Consider the following 15,665-nt stretch of genomic DNA (forward strand, 5'->3'; position numbering starts at 1 on the left):
CTCCGGACTCAGTTTATTTTCGGGGGAAAAAATTATCCGAAGAGGAAAAGCCAAAAGCCGAAAAATTAAAAATAAATATTATCAAAAAATAAAAAAGTGGAGAAAAAAATAAAAAGGGTGCAACACGAGGACTTCCCTGGGGGTCACCCATCCTAGTACTACTCTCGCCCAAGCACGCTTAACTGCGGAGTTCTGATGGGATCCGGTGCATTAGTGCTGGTATGATCGCACCCATGACATGCCCTTCGAAACTCCCTTTTATGACAAAGCAGCAGACCTCGACGGCCCGAGACATTCGCGCTGCCGGGGCCGTTCTGGTGTAGGATTCAACGCGCTGTTCCGCTATGCGGCATGGCACCGCGAGTCTCCGGACTCAGTTTATTTTCGGGGGAAAAAAATTATCCGAAGAGGAAAAGCCAAAAGCCGAAAAATTAAAAATAAATATTATCAAAAAATAAAAAAGCGGGCCAAAAATAAAAGGGGTGCAACACGAGGACTTCCCAGGGGGTCACCCATCCTAGTACTACTCTCGCCCAAGCACGCTTAACTGCGGAGTTCTGATGGGATCCGGTGCATTAGTGCTGGTATGATCGCACACATGACATGCCCATCGAAACACCCTTTTATGACAAAGCAGCAGACCTCGACGGCCCGAGACATTCGCGCTGCCGGGGCCGTTCTGGCGTAGGATTCAATGCGTTGTTCCGCTATGCGGCATGGCCCCGCGAGTCTCCGGACTCAGTTTATTTTCGAGGGAAAAAAATTATGCGAAGAGGAAAAGCCAAAAGCCAAAAAATTAAAAATAAATGTTATCAAAAAAGAAAAAAGCGGGCAAAAAATAAAAGGGGTGCAACACGAGGACTTCCCAGGGGGTCACCCATCCTAGTACTACTCTCGCCCAAGCACGCTTAACTGCGGAGTTCTGATGGGATCCGGTGCATTAGTGCTGGTATGATCGCACCCATGATACGCCCTTCGAAACTCCCTTTTATGACAAAGCAGCAGACCTCGACGGCCCGAGACATTCGCGCTGCCGGGGCCGTTCTGGCGTAGGATTCAACGCGCTGGTCCCGCTATGCGGCATGGCACCGCCAGTCTCCGGACCCAGTTTATTGTCGGGGGAAAAAAATTATCCGAAGAGGAAAAGCCAAAAGCCAAAAAATTAAAAATAAATATTATCAAAAAATAAAAAAGCGGGCAAAAAATAAAAAGGGTGCAACATGGGGACTCCCCAGGGGGTCACCCATCCTAGTACTACTCTCGCCCAAGCACGCTTAACTGCAGAGTTCTGATAGGATCCGGTGCATTAGTGCTGGTATGATCGCACCCAAGACATGCCCTTCGAAACTCCCTTTTATGACAAAGTAGCAGACCTCGACGGCCCGAGACATTCGCGCTGCCGGGGCCGTTCTGGCGTAGGATTCAACACGCTGTTCCGCTATGCGGCATGGCACCGCCAGTCTCCGGACTCAGTTTATTTTCGGGGAAAAAAAATTATCCGAAGAGGAAAAGCCAAAAGCCGAAAAATAAAAAATAAATGTTATCAAAAAATAAAAAAGCGGGCAAAAAATAAAAGGGGTGCAACACGAGGACTTCCCAGGGGGTCACCCATCCTAGTACTACTCTCGCCCAAGCACGCTTAACTGCGAAGTTCTGATGAGATCCGGTGCATTAGTGCTGGTATGATCGCACCCATGACATGCCCTTCGAAACTCCCTTTTATGACAAAGCAGTAGACCTCGACGGCCCGAGACATTCGCGCTGCCGGGGCCGTTCTGGCGTAGGATTCAACGCGCTGTTCCGCTATGCGGCATGGCACCGCCAGTCTCCGGACTCAGTTTATTTTCGGGGGAAAAAAATTATCCGAAGAGGAAAAGCCAAAAGCCGAAAAATTAAAAATAAATATTATCAAAAAATAAAAAAGCGGGCAAAAAATAAAAGGGGTGCAACACGAGGACTTCCTAGGGGGTCACCCATCCTAGTACTACTCTCGCCCAAGCACGCTTAACTGCAGAGTTCTGATGGGATCCGGTGCATTAGTGCTGGTATGATCGCACCCATGACATGCCCATCGAAACACCCTTTTATGACAAAGCAGCAGACCTCGACGGCCCGAGACATTCGCGCTGCCGGGGCCGTTCTGGCGTAGGATTCAACGCGCTGTTCCGCTATGCGGCATGGCACCGCCAGTCTCCGGACTCAGTTTATTTTCGGGGGAAAAAAATTATCCGAAGAGGAAAAGCCAAAAGCCGAAAAATTAAAAATAAATATTATCAAAAAATAAAAAAGTGGAGAAAAAAATAAAAAGGGTGCAACACGAGGACTTCCCTGGGGGTCACCCATCCTAGTACTACTCTCGCCCAAGCACGCTTAACTGCGGAGTTCTGATGGGATCCGGTGCATTAGTGCTGGTATGATCGCACCCATGACATGCCCTTCGAAACTCCCTTTTATGACAAAGCAGCAGACCTCGACGGCCCGAGACATTCGCGCTGCCGGGGCCGTTCTGGTGTAGGATTCAACGCGCTGTTCCGCTATGCGGCATGGCACCGCGAGTCTCCGGACTCAGTTTATTTTCGGGGGAAAAAAATTATCCGAAGAGGAAAAGCCAAAAGCCGAAAAATTAAAAATAAATATTATCAAAAAATAAAAAAGCGGGCCAAAAATAAAAGGGGTGCAACACGAGGACTTCCCAGGGGGTCACCCATCCTAGTACTACTCTCGCCCAAGCACGCTTAACTGCGGAGTTCTGATGGGATCCGGTGCATTAGTGCTGGTATGATCGCACGCATGACATGCCCATCGAAACACCCTTTTATGACAAAGCAGCAGACCTCGACGGCCCGAGACATTCGCGCTGCCGGGGCCGTTCTGGCGTAGGATTCAATGCGTTGTTCCGCTATGCGGCATGGCACCGCGAGTCTCCGGACTCAGTTTATTTTCGAGGGAAAAAAATTATGCGAAGAGGAAAAGCCAAAAGCCAAAAAATTAAAAATAAATGTTATCAAAAAAGAAAAAAGCGGGCAAAAAATAAAAGGGGTGCAACACGAGGACTTCCCAGGGGGTCACCCATCCTAGTACTACTCTCGCCCAAGCACGCTTAACTGCGGAGTTCTGATGGGATCCGGTGCAATAGTGCTGGTATGATCGCACCCATGATACGCCCTTCGAAACTCCCTTTTATGACAAAGCAGCAGACCTCGACGGCCCGAGACATTCGCGCTGCCGGGGCCGTTCTGGCGTAGGATTCAACGCGCTGGTCCCGCTATGCGGCATGGCACCGCCAGTCTCCGGACCCAGTTTATTGTCGGGGGAAAAAAATTATCCGAAGAGGAAAAGCCAAAAGCCAAAAAATTAAAAATAAATATTATCAAAAAATAAAAAAGCGGGCAAAAAATAAAAAGGGTGCAACATGAGGACTCCCCAGGGGGTCACCCATCCTAGTACTACTCTCGCCCAAGCACGCTTAACTGCAGAGTTCTGATAGGATCCGGTGCATTAGTGCTGGTATGATCGCACCCAAGACATGCCCTTCGAAACTCCCTTTTATGACAAAGTAGCAGACCTCGACGGCCCGAGACATTCGCGCTGCCGGGGCCGTTCTGGTGTAGGATTCAACACGCTGTTCCGCTATGCGGCATGGCACCGCCAGTCTCCGGACTCAGTTTATTTTCGGAGGAAAAAAATTATCCGAAGAGGAAAAGCCAAAAGCCGAAAAATAAAAAATAAATGTTATCAAAAAATAAAAAAGCGGGCAAAAAATAAAAGGGGTGCAACACGAGGACTTCCCAGGGGGTCACCCATCCTAGTACTACTCTCGCCCAAGCACGCTTAACTACGGAGTTCTGATGGGATCCGGTGCATTAGTGCTGGTATGATCGCACCCATGACATGCCCTTCGAAACTCCCTTTTATGACAAAGCAGCAGACCTCGACGGCCCGAGACATTCGCGCTGCCGGGGCCGTTCTGGCGTAGGATTCAACGCGCTGTTCCGCTATGCGGCATGGCACCGCGAGTCTCCGGACTCAGTTTATTTTCGGGGGAAAAAAATTATCCGAAGAGGAAAAGCCAAAAGCCGAAAAATAAAAAATAAATGTTATCAAAAAATAAAAAAGCGGGCAAAAAATAAAAGGGGTGCAACACGAGGACTTCCCAGGGGGTCACCCATCCTAGTACTACTCTCGCCCAAGCACGCTTAACTGCGGAGTTCTGATGGGATCAGGTGCATTAGTGCTGGTACGATCGCACCCATGATATGCCCTTCGAAACTCCCTTTTATGACAAAGCAGCAGACCTCGACGGCCCGAGACATTCGCGCTGCCGGGGCCGTTCTGGCGTAGGATTCAACGCGCTGGTCCCGCTATGCGGCATGGCACCGCCAGTCTCCGGACCCAGTTTATTGTCGGGGGAAAAAAATTATCCGAAGAGAAAAAGCCAAAAGCCAAAAAATTAAAAATAAATATTATCAAAAAATAAAAAAGCGGGCAAAAAATAAAAAGGGTGCAACATGAGGACTTCCCAGGGGGTCACCCATCCTAGTACTACTCTCGCCCAAGCACGCTTAACTGCAGAGTTCTGATAGGATCCGGTGCATTAGTGCTGGTATGATCGCACCCAAGACATGCCCTTCGAAACTCCCTTTTATGACAAAGTAGCAGACCTCGACGGCCCGAGACATTCGCGCTGCCGGGGCCGTTCTGGCGTAGGATTCAACACGCTGTTCCGCTATGCGGCATGGCACCGCCAGTCTCCGGACTCAGTTTATTTTCGGGGGAAAAAAATTATCCGAATAGGAAAAGCCAAAAGCCGAAAAATAAAAAATAAATGTTATCAAAAAATAAAAAAGCGGGCAAAAAATAAAAGGGGTGCAACACGAGGACTTCCCAGGGGGTCACCCATCCTAGTAATACTCTCGCCCAAGCACGCTTAACTGCGGAGTTCTGATGAGATCCGGTGCATAAGTGCTGGTATGATCGCACCCATGACATGCCCTTCGAAACTCCCTTTTATGACAAAGCAGCAGACCTCGACGGCCCGAGACATTCGCGCTGCCGGGGCCGTTCTGGCGTAGGATTCAACGCGCTGTTCCGCTATGCGGCATGGCACCGCCAGTCTCCGGACTCAGTTTATTTTCGGGGGAAAAAAATTATCCGAAGAGGAAAAGCTAAAAGCCGAAAAATTAAAAATAAATATTATCAAAAAATAAAAAAGCGGGCAAAAAATAAAAGGGGTGCAACACGAGGACTTCCTAGGGGGTCACCCATCCTAGTACTTCTCTCGCCCAAGCACGCTTAACTGCGGAGTTCTGATGGGATCCGGTGTATTAGTGCTGGTATGATCGCACCCATGACATGCCCATCGAAACACCCTTTTATGACAAAGCAGCAGACCTCGACGGCCCGAGACATTCGCGCTGCCGGGGCCGTTCTGGCGTAGGATTCAACGCGCTGTTCCGCTATGCGGCATGGCACCGCCAGTCTCCGGACTCAGTTTATTTTCGGGGGAAAAAAATTATCCGAAGAGGAAAAGCCAAAAGCCGAAAAATTAAAAATAAATATTATCAAAAAATAAAAAAGTGGAGAAAAAAATAAAAAGGGTGCAACACGAGGACTTCCCAGGGGGTCACCCATCCTAGTACTACTCTCGCCCAAGCACGCTTAACTGCGGAGTTCTGATGGGATCCGGTGCATTAGTGCTGGTATGATCGCACCCATGACATGCCCTTCGAAACTCCCTTTTATGACAAAGCAGCAGACCTCGACGGCCCGAGACATTCGCGCTGCCGGGGCCGTTCTGGTGTAGGATTCAACGCGCTGTTCCGCTATGCGGCATGGCACCGCGAGTCTCCGGACTCAGTTTATTTTCGGGGGAAAAAAATTATCCGAAGAGGAAAAGCCAAAAGCCGAAAAATTAAAAATAAATATTATCAAAAAATAAAAAAGCGGGCCAAAAATAAAAGGGGTGCAACACGAGGACTTCCCAGGGGGTCACCCATCCTAGTACTACTCTCGCCCAAGCACGCTTAACTGCGGAGTTCTGATGGGATCCGGTGCATTAGTGCTGGTATGATCGCACCCATGACATGCCCATCGAAACACCCTTTTATGACAAAGCAGCAGACCTCGACGGCCCGAGACATTCGCGCTGCCGGGGCCGTTCTGGCGTAGGATTCAATGCGTTGTTCCGCTATGCGGCATGGCACCGCGAGTCTCCGGACTCAGTTTATTTTCGAGGGAAAAAAATTATGCGAAGAGGAAAAGCCAAAAGCCAAAAAATTAAAAATAAATGTTATCAAAAAAGAAAAAAGCGGGCAAAAAATAAAAGGGATGCAACACGAGGACTTCCCAGGGGGTCACCCATCCTAGTACTACTCTCGCCCAAGCACGCTTAACTGCGGAGTTCTGATGGGATCCGGTGCATTAGTGCTGGTATGATCGCACCCATGATACGCCCTTCGAAACTCCCTTTTATGACAAAGCAGCAGACCTCGACGGCCCGAGACATTCGCGCTGCCGGGGCCGTTCTGGCGTAGGATTCAACGCGCTGGTCCCGCTATGCGGCATGGCACCGCCAGTCTCCGGACCCAGTTTATTGTCGGGGGAAAAAAATTATCCGAAGAGGAAAAGCCAAAAGCCAAAAAATTAAAAATAAATATTATCAAAAAATAAAAAAGCGGGCAAAAAATAAAAAGGGTGCAACATGAGGACTTCCCAGGGGGTCACCCATCCTAGTACTACTCTCGCCCAAGCACGCTTAACTGCAGAGTTCTGATAGGATCCGGTGCATTAGTGCTGGTATGATCGCACCCAAGACATGCCCTTCGAAACTCCCTTTTATGACAAAGTAGCAGACCTCGACGGCCCGAGACATTCGCGCTGCCGGGGCCGTTCTGGTGTAGGATTCAACACGCTGTTCCGCTATGCGGCATGGCACCGCCAGTCTCCGGACTCAGTTTATTTTCGGGGGAAAAAAATTATCCGAAGAGGAAAAGCCAAAAGCCGAAAAATAAAAAATAAATGTTATCAAAAAATAAAAAAGCGGGCAAAAAATAAAAGGGGTGCAACACGAGGACTTCCCAGGGGGTCACCCATCCTAGTACTACTCTCGCCCAAGCACGCTTAACTACGGAGTTCTGATGGGATCCGGTGCATTAGTGCGGGTATGATCGCACCCATGACATGCCCTTCGAAACTCCCTTTTATGACAAAGCAGCAGACCTCGACGGCCCGAGACATTCGCGCTGCCGGGGCCGTTCTGGCGTAGGATTCAACGCGCTGTTCCGCTATGCGGCATGGCACCGCCAGTCTCCGGACTCAGTTTATTTTCGGGGGAAAAAAAATATCCGAAGAGGAAAAGCCAAAAGCCGAAAAATAAAAAATAAATGTTATCAAAAAATAAAAAAGCGGGCAAAAAATAAAAGGGGTGCAACACGAGGACTTCCCAGGGGGTCACCCATCCTAGTACTACTCTCGCCCAAGCACGCTTAACTGCGGAGTTCTGATGGGATCAGGTGCATTAGTGCTGGTATGATCGCACCCATGATATGCCCTTCGAAACTCCCTTTTATGACAAAGCAGCAGACCTCGACGGCCCGAGACATTCGCGCTGCCGGGGCCGTTCTGGCGTAGGATTCAACGCGCTGGTCCCGCTATGCGGCATGGCACCGCCAGTCTCCGGACCCAGTTTATTGTCGGGGGAAAAAAATTATCCGAAGAGAAAAAGCCAAAAGCCAAAAAATTAAAAATAAATATTATCAAAAAATAAAAAAGCGGGCAAAAAATAAAAAGGGTGCAACATGAGGACTTCCCAGGGGGTCACCCATCCTAGTACTACTCTCGCCCAAGCACGCTTAACTGCAGAGTTCTGATAGGATCCGGTGCATTAGTGCTGGTATGATCGCACCCAAGACATGCCCTTCGAAACTCCCTTTTATGACAAAGTAGCAGACCTCGACGGCCCGAGACATTCGCGCTGCCGGGGCCGTTCTGGCGTAGGATTCAACACGCTGTTCCACTATGCGGCATGGCACCGCCAGTCTCCGGACTCAGTTTATTTTCGGGGAAAAAAAATTATCCGAAGAGGAAAAGCCAAAAGCCGAAAAATAAAAAATAAATGTTATCAAAAAATAAAAAAGCGGGCAAAAAATAAAAGGGGTGCAACACGAGGACTTCCCAGGGGGTCACCCATCCTAGTACTACTCTCGCCCAAGCACGCTTAACTGCGAAGTTCTGATGAGATCCGGTGCATTAGTGCTGGTATGATCGCACCCATGACATGCCCTTCGAAACTCCCTTTTATGACAAAGCAGTAGACCTCGACGGCCCGAGACATTCGCGCTGCCGGGGCCGTTCTGGCGTAGGATTCAACGCGCTGTTCCGCTATGCGGCATGGCACCGCCAGTCTCCGGACTCAGTTTATTTTCGGGGGAAAAAAATTATCCGAAGAGGAAAAGCCAAAAGCCGAAAAATAAAAAATAAATGTTATCAAAAAATAAAAAAGCGGGCAAAAAATAAAAGGGGTGCAACACGAGGACTTCCCAGGGGGTCACCCATCCTAGTACTACTCTCGCCCAAGCACGCTTAACTGCGGAGTTCTGATGGGATCCGGTGCATTAGTGCTGGTATGATCGCACCCATGACATGCCCTTCGAAACTCCCTTTTATGACAAAGCAGCAGACCTCGACGGCCCGAGACATTCGCGCAGCCGGGGCCGTTCTGGCGTAGGATTCAACGCGCTGTTCCGCTATGCGGCATGGCACCGCCAGTCTCCGGACTCAGTTTATTTTCGGGGGAAAAAAATTATCCGAAGAGGAAAAGCCAAAAGCCAAAAAATTAAAAATAAATATTATCAAAAAATAAAAAAGCGGGCAAAAAATAAAAAGGGTGCAACACGAGGACTTCCCAGGGGGTCACCCATCCAAGTACTTCTCTCGCCCAAGCACGCCTAACTGCGGAGTTATGATGGGATCCGGTGCATTAGTGCTGGTATGATCGCACCCATGACATGCCCTTCGAAACTCCCTTTTATGACAAAGCAGCAGACCGCGACGGCCCGAGACATTCGCGCTGCCGGGGCCGTTCTGGCGTAGGATTCAACGCGCTGTTCCGCTATGCGGCATGGCACCGCGAGTCTCCGGACTCAGTTTATTTTCGGGGGAAAAAAATTATCCGAAGAGGAAAAGCCAAAAGCCGAAAAATTAAAAATAAATATTATCAAAAAATAAAAAAGCGGGCAAAAAATAAAAGGGGTGCAACACGAGGACTTCCTAGGGGGTCACCCATCCTAGTACTACTCTCGCCCAAGCACGCTTAACTGCGGAGTTCTGATGGGATCCGGTGCATTAGTGCTGGTATGATCGCACCCATGACATGCCCATCGAAACTCCCTTTTATGACAAAGCAGCAGACCTCGACGGCCCGAGACATTCGCGCCGCCGGGGCCGTTCTGGCGTAGGATTCAACGCGCTATTCCCGCTATGCGGCATGGCACCGCCAGTCTCCGGACTCAGTTTATTTTCGGGGGAAAAAAATTATCCGAAGAGGAAAAGCCAAAAGCCGAAAAATTAAAAATAAATATTATCAAAAAATAAAAAAGTGGAGAAAAAAATAAAAAGGGTGCAACACGAGGACTTCCCAGGGGGTCACCCATCCTAGTACTACTCTCGCCCAAGCACGCTTAACTGCGGAGTTCTGATGGGATCCGGTGCATTAGTGCTGGTATGATCGCACCCATGACATGCCCTTCGAAACTCCCTTTTATGACAAAGCAGCAGACCTCGACGGCCCGAGACATTCGCGCTGCCGGGGCCGTTCTGGCGTAGGATTCAACGCGCTGTTCCGCTATGCGGCATGGCACCGCGAGTCTCCGGACTCAGTTTATTTTCGGGGAAAAAAAATTATCCGAAGAGGAAAAGCCAAAAGCCGAAAAATTAAAAATAAATATTATCAAAAAATAAAAAAGCGGGCAAAAAATAAAAGGGGTGCAACACGAGGACTTCCCAGGGGGTCACCCATCCTAGTACTACTCTCGCCCAAGCACGCTTAACTGCGGAGTTCTGATGGGATCCGGTGCATTAGTGCTGGTATGATCGCACCCATGACATGCCCATCGAAACACCCTTTTATGACAAAGCAGCAGACCTCGACGGCCCGAGACATTCGCGCTGCCGGGGCCGTTCTGGCGTAGGATTCAATGCGCTGTTCCGCTATGCGGCATGGCACCGCGAGTCTCCGGACTCAGTTTATTTTCGAGGGAAAAAAATTATCCGAAGAGGAAAAGCCAAAAGCCAAAAAATTAAAAATAAATGTTATCAAAAAAGAAAAAAGCGGGCAAAAAATAAAAGGGGTGCAACACGAGGACTTCCCAGGGGGTCACCCATCCTAGTACTACTCTCGCCCAAGCACGCTTAACTGCGGAGTTCTGATGGGATCCGGTGCATTAGTGCTGGTATGATCGCACCCATGATACGCCCTTCGAAACTCCCTTTTATGACAAAGCAGCAGACCTCGACGGCCCGAGACATTCGCGCTGCCGGGGCCGTTCTGGCGTAGGATTCAACGCGCTGGTCCCGCTATGCGGCATGGCACCGCCAGTCTCCGGACCCAGTTTATTGTCGGGGGAAAAAAATTATCCGAAGAGGAAAAGCCAAAAGCCAAAAAATTAAAAATAAATATTATCAAAAAATAAAAAAGCGGGCAAAAAATAAAAAGGGTGCAACATGAGGACTTCCCAGGGGGTCACCCATCCTAGTACTACTCTCGCCGAAGCACGCTTAACTGCGGAGTTCTGATAGGATCCGGTGCATTAGTGCTGGTATGATCGCACCCAAGACATGCCCTTCGAAACTCCCTTTTATGACAAAGTAGCAGACCTCGACGGCCCGAGACATTCGCGCTGCCGGGGCCGTTCTGGCGTAGGATTCAACACGCTGTTCCGCTATGCGGCATGGCACCGCCAGTCTCCGGACTCAGTTTATTTTCGGGGGAAAAAAATTATCCGAAGAGGAAAAGCCAAAAGCCGAAAAATAAAAAATAAATGTTATCAAAAAATAAAAAAGCGGGCAAAAAATAAAAGGGGTGCAACACGAGGACTTCCCAGGGGGTCACCCATCCTAGTACTACTCTCGCCCAAGCACGCTTAACTGCGGAGTTTTGATGGGATCCGGTGCATTAGTGCTGGTATGATCGCACCCATGACATGCCCTTCGAAACTCCCTTTTATGAAAAAGCAGCAGACCTCGACGGCCCGAGACATTCGCGCTGCCGGGGCCGTTCTGGCGTAGGATTCAACGCGCTATTCCGCTATGCGGCATGGCACCGCCAGTCTCCGGACTCAGTTTATTATCGGGGGAAAAAATTATCCAAAGAGGAAAAGCCAAAAGCCAAAAAATTAAAAATAAATATTATCAAAAAATAAAAAAGCGGGCAAAAAATAAAAAGGGTGCAACATGAGGACTTCCCAGGGGGTCACCCATCCTAGTACTACTCTCGCCCAAGCACGCTTAACTGCGGAGTTCTGATAGGATCCGGTGCATTAGTGCTGGTATGATTGCACCCAAGACATGCCCTTCGAAACTCCCTTTTATGACAAAGCAGCAGACCTCGACGGCCCGAGACATTCGCGCTGCCGGGGCCGTTCTGGCGTAGGATTCAACACGCTCTTCCGATATGCGGCATGGCACCGCCAGTCTCCGGACTCAGTTTATTTTCGGGGGAAAAAAATTATCCGAAGAGGAAAAGCCAAAAGCCGAAAAATAAAAAATAAATGTTATCAAAAAATAAAAAAGCGGGCAAAAAATAAAAGGGGTGCAACACGAGGACTTCCCAGGGGGTCACCCATCCTAGTACTACTCTCGCCCAAGCACGCTTAACTGCGGAGTTCTGATGGGATCCGGTGCATTAGTGCTGGTATGATCGCACCCATGACATGCCCTTCGAAACTCCCTTTTATGACAAAGCAGCAGACCTTGACGGCCCGAGACATTCGCGCTGCCGGGGCCATTCTGGCGTAGGATTCAACGCGCTGTTCCGCTATGCGGCATGGCACCGCCAGTCTCCGGACTCAGTTTATTTTCGGGGGGAAAAAATTATCCGAAGAGGAAAAGCCAAAAGCCAAAAAATTAAAAATAAATATTATCAAAAAATAAAAAAGCGGGCAAAAAATAAAAAGGGTGCAACAGACTTCCCAGGGGGTCACCCATCCTAGTACTACTCTCGCCCAAGCACGCTTAACTGCGGAGTTCTGATCGGATCCGGCGCATTAGTGCTGGTATGATCGCACCCATGACATGCCCTTCGAAACTCCCTTTTATGACAAAGCAGCAGACCTCGACGGCCCGAGGCATTCGCGCTGCCGGGGCCGTTCTGGTGTAGGATTCAATGCGCTGTTCCGCAATGCGGCATGGCACCGCGAGTCTCCGGACTCAGTTTATTTTCGGGGGAAAAAAATTATCCGAAGAGGAAAAGCCAAAAGCCGAAAAATTAAAAATAAATATTATCAAAAAATAAAAAAGCGGGCAAAAAATAAAAGGGGTGCAACACGAGGACTTCCCTGGGGGTCACCCATCCTAGTACTACTCTCGCCCAAGCACGCTTAACTGCGGAGTTATGATGGGATCCGGTGCATTAGTGCTGGTATGATCGCACCCATGACATGCCCATCGAAACTCCCTTTTATGATAAAGCAGCAGACCTCGACGGCCCGAGACATTCGCGCCGCCGGGGCCGTTCTGGCGTAGGATTCAACGCGCTGGTCCCGCTATGCGGCATGGCACCGCCAGTCTCCGGACTCAGTTTATTTTCGGGGGAAAAAAATTATCCGAAGAGGAAAAGCCAAAAGCCGAAAAATTAAAAATAAATATTATCAAAAAATAAAAAAGTGGAGAAAAAAATAAAAAGGGTGCAACACGAGGACTTCCCAGGGGGTCACCCATCCTAGTACTACTCTCGCCCAAGCACGCTTAACTGCGGAGTTTTGATGGGATCCGGTGCATTAGTGCTGGTATGATCGCACCCATGACATGCCCTTCGAAACTCCCTTTTATGACGAAGCAGCAGACCTCGACGGCCCGAGACATTCGCGCTGCCGGGGCCGTTCTGGCGTAGGATTCAACGCGCTGTTCCGCTATGCGGCATGGCACCGCGAGTCTCCGGACTCAGTTTATTTTCGGGAGAAAAAAATTATCCGAAGAGGAAAAGCCAAAAGCCGAAAAATTAAAAATAAATATTATCAAAAAATAAAAAAGCGGGCAAAAAATAAAAGGGGTGCAACACGAGGACTTCCCAGGGGGTCACCCATCCTAGTACTACTCTCGCCCAAGCACGCTTAACTGCGGAGTTCTGATGGGATCCGGTGCATTAGTGCTGGTATGATCGCACCCATGACATGCCCTTCGAAACTCCCTTTTATGACGAAGCAGCAGACCTCGACGGCCCGAGACATTCGCGCTGCCGGGGCCGTTCTGGCGTAGGATTCAACGCGCTGTTCCGCTATGCGGCATGGCACCGCGAGTCTCCGGACTCAGTTTATTTTCGGGAGAAAAAAATTATCCGAAGAGGAAAAGCCAAAAGCCAAACAATTAAAGATAAATGTTATCAAAAAAGAAAAAAGCGGGCAAAAAATAAAAGGGGTGCAACACGAGGACTTCCCATGGGGTCACCCATCCTAGTACTACTCTCGCCCAAGCACGCTTAACTGCGGAGTTCTGATGGGATCCGGTGCATTAGTGCTGGTATGATCGCACCCATGATATGCCCTTCGAAACACCCTTTTATGACAAAGCAGCAGACCTCGACGGCCCGAGACATTCGCGCTGCCGGGGCCGTTCTGGCGTAGGATTCAACGCGCTAGTCCCGCTATGCGGCATGGCACCGCCAGTCTCCGGACTCAGTTTATTGTCGGGGGAAAAAAATTATCCTAAGAGGAAAAGCCAAAAGCCAAAAAATTAAAAATAAATATTATCAAAAAATAAAAAAGCGGGCAAAAAATAAAAAGGGTGCAACATGAGGACTTCCCAGGGGGTCACCCATCCTAGTACTACTCTCGCCCAAGCACGCTTAACTGCGGAGTTCTGATAGGATTCGGTGCATTAGTGCTGGTATGATCGCACCCAAGACATGCCCTTCGAAACTCCCTTTTATGACCAAGCAGCAGACCTCGACGGCCCGAGACATTCGCGCTGCCGGGGCCATTCTGGCGTAGGATTCAACACGCTGTTCCGCTATGCGGCATGGCACCGCCAGTCTCCGGACTCAGTTTATTTTCGGGGGAAAAAAATTATCCGAAGAGGAAAAGCCAAAAGCCGAAAAATAAAAAATAAATGTTATCAAAAAATAAAAAAGCGGGCAAAAAATAAAAGGGGTGCAACACGAGGACTTCCCAGGGGGTCACCCATCCTAGTACTACTCTCGCCCAAGCACGCTTAACTGCGGAGTTCTGATGGGATCCGGTGCATTAGTGCTGGTATGATCGCACCCATGACATGCCCTTCGAAACTCCCTTTTATGACAAAGCAGCAGACCTCGACGGCCCGAGACATTCGCGCTGCCGGGGCCGTTCTGGCGTAGGATTCAACGCGCTGTTCCGCTATGCGGCATGGCACCGCCAGTCTCCGGACTCAGTTTATTTTCGGGGGGAAAAAATTATCCGAAGAGGAAAAGCCAAAAGCCAAAAAATTAAAAATAAATATTATCAAAAAATAAAAAAACGGGCAAAAAATAAAAAGGGTGCAACACGAGGACTTCCCAGGGGGTCACCCATCCTAGTACTTCTCTCGCCCAAGCACGCCTAACTGCGGAGTTATGATGGGATCCGGTGCATTAGTGCTGGTATGATCGCACCCATGACATGCCCTTCGAAACTCCCTTTTATGACAAAGCAGCAGACCGCGACGGCCCGAGACATTCGCGCTGCCGGGGCCGTTCTGGCGTAGGATTCAACGCGCTGTTCCGCTATGCGGCATGGCACCGCGAGTCTCCGGACTCAGTTTATTTTCGGGGGAAAAAAATTATCCGAAGAGGAAAAGCCAAAAGCCGAAAAATTAAAAATAAATATTATCAAAAAATAAAAAAGCGGGCAAAAAATAAAAGGGGTGCAACACGAGGACTTCCTAGGGGGTCACCCATCCTAGTACTACTCTCGCCCAAGCACGCTTAACTGCGGAGTTCTGATGGGATCCGGTGCATTAGTGCTGGTATGATCGCACCCATGACATGCCCATCGAAACTCCCTTTTACGACAAAGCAGCAGACCTCGACGGCCCGAGACATTCGCGCCGCCGGGGCCATTCTGGCGTAGGATTCAACGCGCTATTCCCGCTATGCGGCATGGCACCGCCAGTCTCCGGACTCAGTTTATTTTCGGGGGAAAAAAATTATCCGAAGAGGAAAAGCCAAAAGCCAAAAAATTAAAAATAAATATTATCAAAAAATAAAAAAGTGGAGAAAAAAATAAAAAGGGTGCAACACGAGGACTTCCCAGGGGGTCACCCATCCTAGTACTACTCTCGCCCAAGCACGCTTAACTGCGGAGTTCTGATGGGATCCGGTGCATTAGTGCTGGTATGATCGCACCCATGACATGCCCTTCGAAACTCCCTTTTATGACAAAGCAGCAGACCTCGACGGCCCGAGACATTCGCGCTGCCGGGGCCGTTCTGGCGTAGGA

At 49.3% G+C, this 15,665-nt stretch overlaps 36 non-coding genes and 7 pseudogenes across 36 annotated transcripts; all 43 read right to left on the reverse strand.

The window, feature by feature from the left end:
* Positions 1–114: 114 nt before the first annotated feature.
* On the reverse strand, positions 115–233 carry LOC149758623 (5S ribosomal RNA). The gene has a single exon (XR_016401140.1). It is a non-coding gene; the product is annotated as a 5S ribosomal RNA (ribosomal RNA).
* Positions 234–479: 246 nt separating this feature from the next.
* On the reverse strand, positions 480–598 carry LOC149758624 (5S ribosomal RNA). The gene has a single exon (XR_016401674.1). It is a non-coding gene; the product is annotated as a 5S ribosomal RNA (ribosomal RNA).
* Positions 599–844: 246 nt separating this feature from the next.
* Positions 845–963, reverse strand: LOC149758625 (5S ribosomal RNA). The gene has a single exon (XR_016408712.1). It is a non-coding gene; the product is annotated as a 5S ribosomal RNA (ribosomal RNA).
* A 247-nt stretch (positions 964–1,210) lies between these two features.
* Positions 1,211–1,329, reverse strand: LOC149758626 (5S ribosomal RNA; annotated as a pseudogene).
* A 246-nt stretch (positions 1,330–1,575) lies between these two features.
* On the reverse strand, positions 1,576–1,694 carry LOC149758627 (5S ribosomal RNA). The gene has a single exon (XR_016404019.1). It is a non-coding gene; the product is annotated as a 5S ribosomal RNA (ribosomal RNA).
* Positions 1,695–1,940: 246 nt separating this feature from the next.
* LOC149758628 (5S ribosomal RNA) lies at positions 1,941–2,059 on the reverse strand. The gene has a single exon (XR_016404775.1). It is a non-coding gene; the product is annotated as a 5S ribosomal RNA (ribosomal RNA).
* Positions 2,060–2,306: 247 nt separating this feature from the next.
* Positions 2,307–2,425, reverse strand: LOC149758629 (5S ribosomal RNA). Its single transcript, XR_016401142.1, has one exon. It is a non-coding gene; the product is annotated as a 5S ribosomal RNA (ribosomal RNA).
* Positions 2,426–2,671: 246 nt separating this feature from the next.
* LOC149758630 (5S ribosomal RNA) lies at positions 2,672–2,790 on the reverse strand. Its single transcript, XR_016402632.1, has one exon. It is a non-coding gene; the product is annotated as a 5S ribosomal RNA (ribosomal RNA).
* Positions 2,791–3,036: 246 nt separating this feature from the next.
* On the reverse strand, positions 3,037–3,155 carry LOC149758631 (5S ribosomal RNA). Its single transcript, XR_016400440.1, has one exon. It is a non-coding gene; the product is annotated as a 5S ribosomal RNA (ribosomal RNA).
* A 247-nt stretch (positions 3,156–3,402) lies between these two features.
* On the reverse strand, positions 3,403–3,521 carry LOC149758632 (5S ribosomal RNA; annotated as a pseudogene).
* Positions 3,522–3,767: 246 nt separating this feature from the next.
* Positions 3,768–3,886, reverse strand: LOC149758633 (5S ribosomal RNA). The gene has a single exon (XR_016412486.1). It is a non-coding gene; the product is annotated as a 5S ribosomal RNA (ribosomal RNA).
* A 246-nt stretch (positions 3,887–4,132) lies between these two features.
* LOC149758634 (5S ribosomal RNA) lies at positions 4,133–4,251 on the reverse strand. Its single transcript, XR_016406439.1, has one exon. It is a non-coding gene; the product is annotated as a 5S ribosomal RNA (ribosomal RNA).
* A 247-nt stretch (positions 4,252–4,498) lies between these two features.
* LOC149758635 (5S ribosomal RNA) lies at positions 4,499–4,617 on the reverse strand. The gene has a single exon (XR_016408354.1). It is a non-coding gene; the product is annotated as a 5S ribosomal RNA (ribosomal RNA).
* A 246-nt stretch (positions 4,618–4,863) lies between these two features.
* On the reverse strand, positions 4,864–4,982 carry LOC149758636 (5S ribosomal RNA). Its single transcript, XR_016406522.1, has one exon. It is a non-coding gene; the product is annotated as a 5S ribosomal RNA (ribosomal RNA).
* Positions 4,983–5,228: 246 nt separating this feature from the next.
* On the reverse strand, positions 5,229–5,347 carry LOC149758637 (5S ribosomal RNA). The gene has a single exon (XR_016402243.1). It is a non-coding gene; the product is annotated as a 5S ribosomal RNA (ribosomal RNA).
* Positions 5,348–5,594: 247 nt separating this feature from the next.
* LOC149758638 (5S ribosomal RNA) lies at positions 5,595–5,713 on the reverse strand. The gene has a single exon (XR_016411903.1). It is a non-coding gene; the product is annotated as a 5S ribosomal RNA (ribosomal RNA).
* A 246-nt stretch (positions 5,714–5,959) lies between these two features.
* On the reverse strand, positions 5,960–6,078 carry LOC149758639 (5S ribosomal RNA). The gene has a single exon (XR_016408718.1). It is a non-coding gene; the product is annotated as a 5S ribosomal RNA (ribosomal RNA).
* Positions 6,079–6,324: 246 nt separating this feature from the next.
* LOC149758640 (5S ribosomal RNA) lies at positions 6,325–6,443 on the reverse strand. Its single transcript, XR_016400810.1, has one exon. It is a non-coding gene; the product is annotated as a 5S ribosomal RNA (ribosomal RNA).
* A 247-nt stretch (positions 6,444–6,690) lies between these two features.
* LOC149758641 (5S ribosomal RNA) lies at positions 6,691–6,809 on the reverse strand. Its single transcript, XR_016408355.1, has one exon. It is a non-coding gene; the product is annotated as a 5S ribosomal RNA (ribosomal RNA).
* A 246-nt stretch (positions 6,810–7,055) lies between these two features.
* LOC149758642 (5S ribosomal RNA) lies at positions 7,056–7,174 on the reverse strand. Its single transcript, XR_016400842.1, has one exon. It is a non-coding gene; the product is annotated as a 5S ribosomal RNA (ribosomal RNA).
* A 246-nt stretch (positions 7,175–7,420) lies between these two features.
* On the reverse strand, positions 7,421–7,539 carry LOC149758643 (5S ribosomal RNA). The gene has a single exon (XR_016403454.1). It is a non-coding gene; the product is annotated as a 5S ribosomal RNA (ribosomal RNA).
* Positions 7,540–7,786: 247 nt separating this feature from the next.
* LOC149758644 (5S ribosomal RNA) lies at positions 7,787–7,905 on the reverse strand. Its single transcript, XR_016408356.1, has one exon. It is a non-coding gene; the product is annotated as a 5S ribosomal RNA (ribosomal RNA).
* Positions 7,906–8,151: 246 nt separating this feature from the next.
* On the reverse strand, positions 8,152–8,270 carry LOC149758645 (5S ribosomal RNA). The gene has a single exon (XR_016404020.1). It is a non-coding gene; the product is annotated as a 5S ribosomal RNA (ribosomal RNA).
* Positions 8,271–8,516: 246 nt separating this feature from the next.
* LOC149758646 (5S ribosomal RNA) lies at positions 8,517–8,635 on the reverse strand. The gene has a single exon (XR_016408721.1). It is a non-coding gene; the product is annotated as a 5S ribosomal RNA (ribosomal RNA).
* A 246-nt stretch (positions 8,636–8,881) lies between these two features.
* LOC149758647 (5S ribosomal RNA) lies at positions 8,882–9,000 on the reverse strand (annotated as a pseudogene).
* Positions 9,001–9,246: 246 nt separating this feature from the next.
* LOC149758648 (5S ribosomal RNA) lies at positions 9,247–9,365 on the reverse strand. Its single transcript, XR_016402116.1, has one exon. It is a non-coding gene; the product is annotated as a 5S ribosomal RNA (ribosomal RNA).
* Positions 9,366–9,613: 248 nt separating this feature from the next.
* LOC149758649 (5S ribosomal RNA) lies at positions 9,614–9,732 on the reverse strand. Its single transcript, XR_016411904.1, has one exon. It is a non-coding gene; the product is annotated as a 5S ribosomal RNA (ribosomal RNA).
* Positions 9,733–9,978: 246 nt separating this feature from the next.
* On the reverse strand, positions 9,979–10,097 carry LOC149758650 (5S ribosomal RNA). The gene has a single exon (XR_016408726.1). It is a non-coding gene; the product is annotated as a 5S ribosomal RNA (ribosomal RNA).
* A 246-nt stretch (positions 10,098–10,343) lies between these two features.
* Positions 10,344–10,462, reverse strand: LOC149758651 (5S ribosomal RNA). The gene has a single exon (XR_016408736.1). It is a non-coding gene; the product is annotated as a 5S ribosomal RNA (ribosomal RNA).
* Positions 10,463–10,709: 247 nt separating this feature from the next.
* Positions 10,710–10,828, reverse strand: LOC149758652 (5S ribosomal RNA; annotated as a pseudogene).
* Positions 10,829–11,074: 246 nt separating this feature from the next.
* On the reverse strand, positions 11,075–11,193 carry LOC149758653 (5S ribosomal RNA). Its single transcript, XR_016404657.1, has one exon. It is a non-coding gene; the product is annotated as a 5S ribosomal RNA (ribosomal RNA).
* A 245-nt stretch (positions 11,194–11,438) lies between these two features.
* Positions 11,439–11,557, reverse strand: LOC149758654 (5S ribosomal RNA). The gene has a single exon (XR_016407769.1). It is a non-coding gene; the product is annotated as a 5S ribosomal RNA (ribosomal RNA).
* A 246-nt stretch (positions 11,558–11,803) lies between these two features.
* LOC149758655 (5S ribosomal RNA) lies at positions 11,804–11,922 on the reverse strand. Its single transcript, XR_016408747.1, has one exon. It is a non-coding gene; the product is annotated as a 5S ribosomal RNA (ribosomal RNA).
* Positions 11,923–12,168: 246 nt separating this feature from the next.
* LOC149758656 (5S ribosomal RNA) lies at positions 12,169–12,283 on the reverse strand (annotated as a pseudogene).
* A 246-nt stretch (positions 12,284–12,529) lies between these two features.
* Positions 12,530–12,648, reverse strand: LOC149758657 (5S ribosomal RNA). The gene has a single exon (XR_016407613.1). It is a non-coding gene; the product is annotated as a 5S ribosomal RNA (ribosomal RNA).
* A 248-nt stretch (positions 12,649–12,896) lies between these two features.
* Positions 12,897–13,015, reverse strand: LOC149758658 (5S ribosomal RNA). Its single transcript, XR_016404837.1, has one exon. It is a non-coding gene; the product is annotated as a 5S ribosomal RNA (ribosomal RNA).
* A 246-nt stretch (positions 13,016–13,261) lies between these two features.
* On the reverse strand, positions 13,262–13,380 carry LOC149758659 (5S ribosomal RNA). The gene has a single exon (XR_016408757.1). It is a non-coding gene; the product is annotated as a 5S ribosomal RNA (ribosomal RNA).
* Positions 13,381–13,626: 246 nt separating this feature from the next.
* Positions 13,627–13,745, reverse strand: LOC149758660 (5S ribosomal RNA). The gene has a single exon (XR_016412550.1). It is a non-coding gene; the product is annotated as a 5S ribosomal RNA (ribosomal RNA).
* A 247-nt stretch (positions 13,746–13,992) lies between these two features.
* Positions 13,993–14,111, reverse strand: LOC149758661 (5S ribosomal RNA; annotated as a pseudogene).
* Positions 14,112–14,357: 246 nt separating this feature from the next.
* Positions 14,358–14,476, reverse strand: LOC149758662 (5S ribosomal RNA). The gene has a single exon (XR_016408766.1). It is a non-coding gene; the product is annotated as a 5S ribosomal RNA (ribosomal RNA).
* A 246-nt stretch (positions 14,477–14,722) lies between these two features.
* On the reverse strand, positions 14,723–14,841 carry LOC149758663 (5S ribosomal RNA; annotated as a pseudogene).
* A 246-nt stretch (positions 14,842–15,087) lies between these two features.
* Positions 15,088–15,206, reverse strand: LOC149758664 (5S ribosomal RNA). Its single transcript, XR_016402117.1, has one exon. It is a non-coding gene; the product is annotated as a 5S ribosomal RNA (ribosomal RNA).
* Positions 15,207–15,454: 248 nt separating this feature from the next.
* On the reverse strand, positions 15,455–15,573 carry LOC149758665 (5S ribosomal RNA). The gene has a single exon (XR_016411906.1). It is a non-coding gene; the product is annotated as a 5S ribosomal RNA (ribosomal RNA).
* Positions 15,574–15,665: the final 92 nt, after the last annotated feature.

This window comes from Phoenix dactylifera, chromosome 4 (assembly GCF_051530095.1).
Source record: "Phoenix dactylifera cultivar Ajwa chromosome 4, Ajwa_hap1_PhDact_Kaust_v1.1, whole genome shotgun sequence".
Classification (NCBI taxonomy): domain Eukaryota; kingdom Viridiplantae; phylum Streptophyta; class Magnoliopsida; order Arecales; family Arecaceae; genus Phoenix; species Phoenix dactylifera.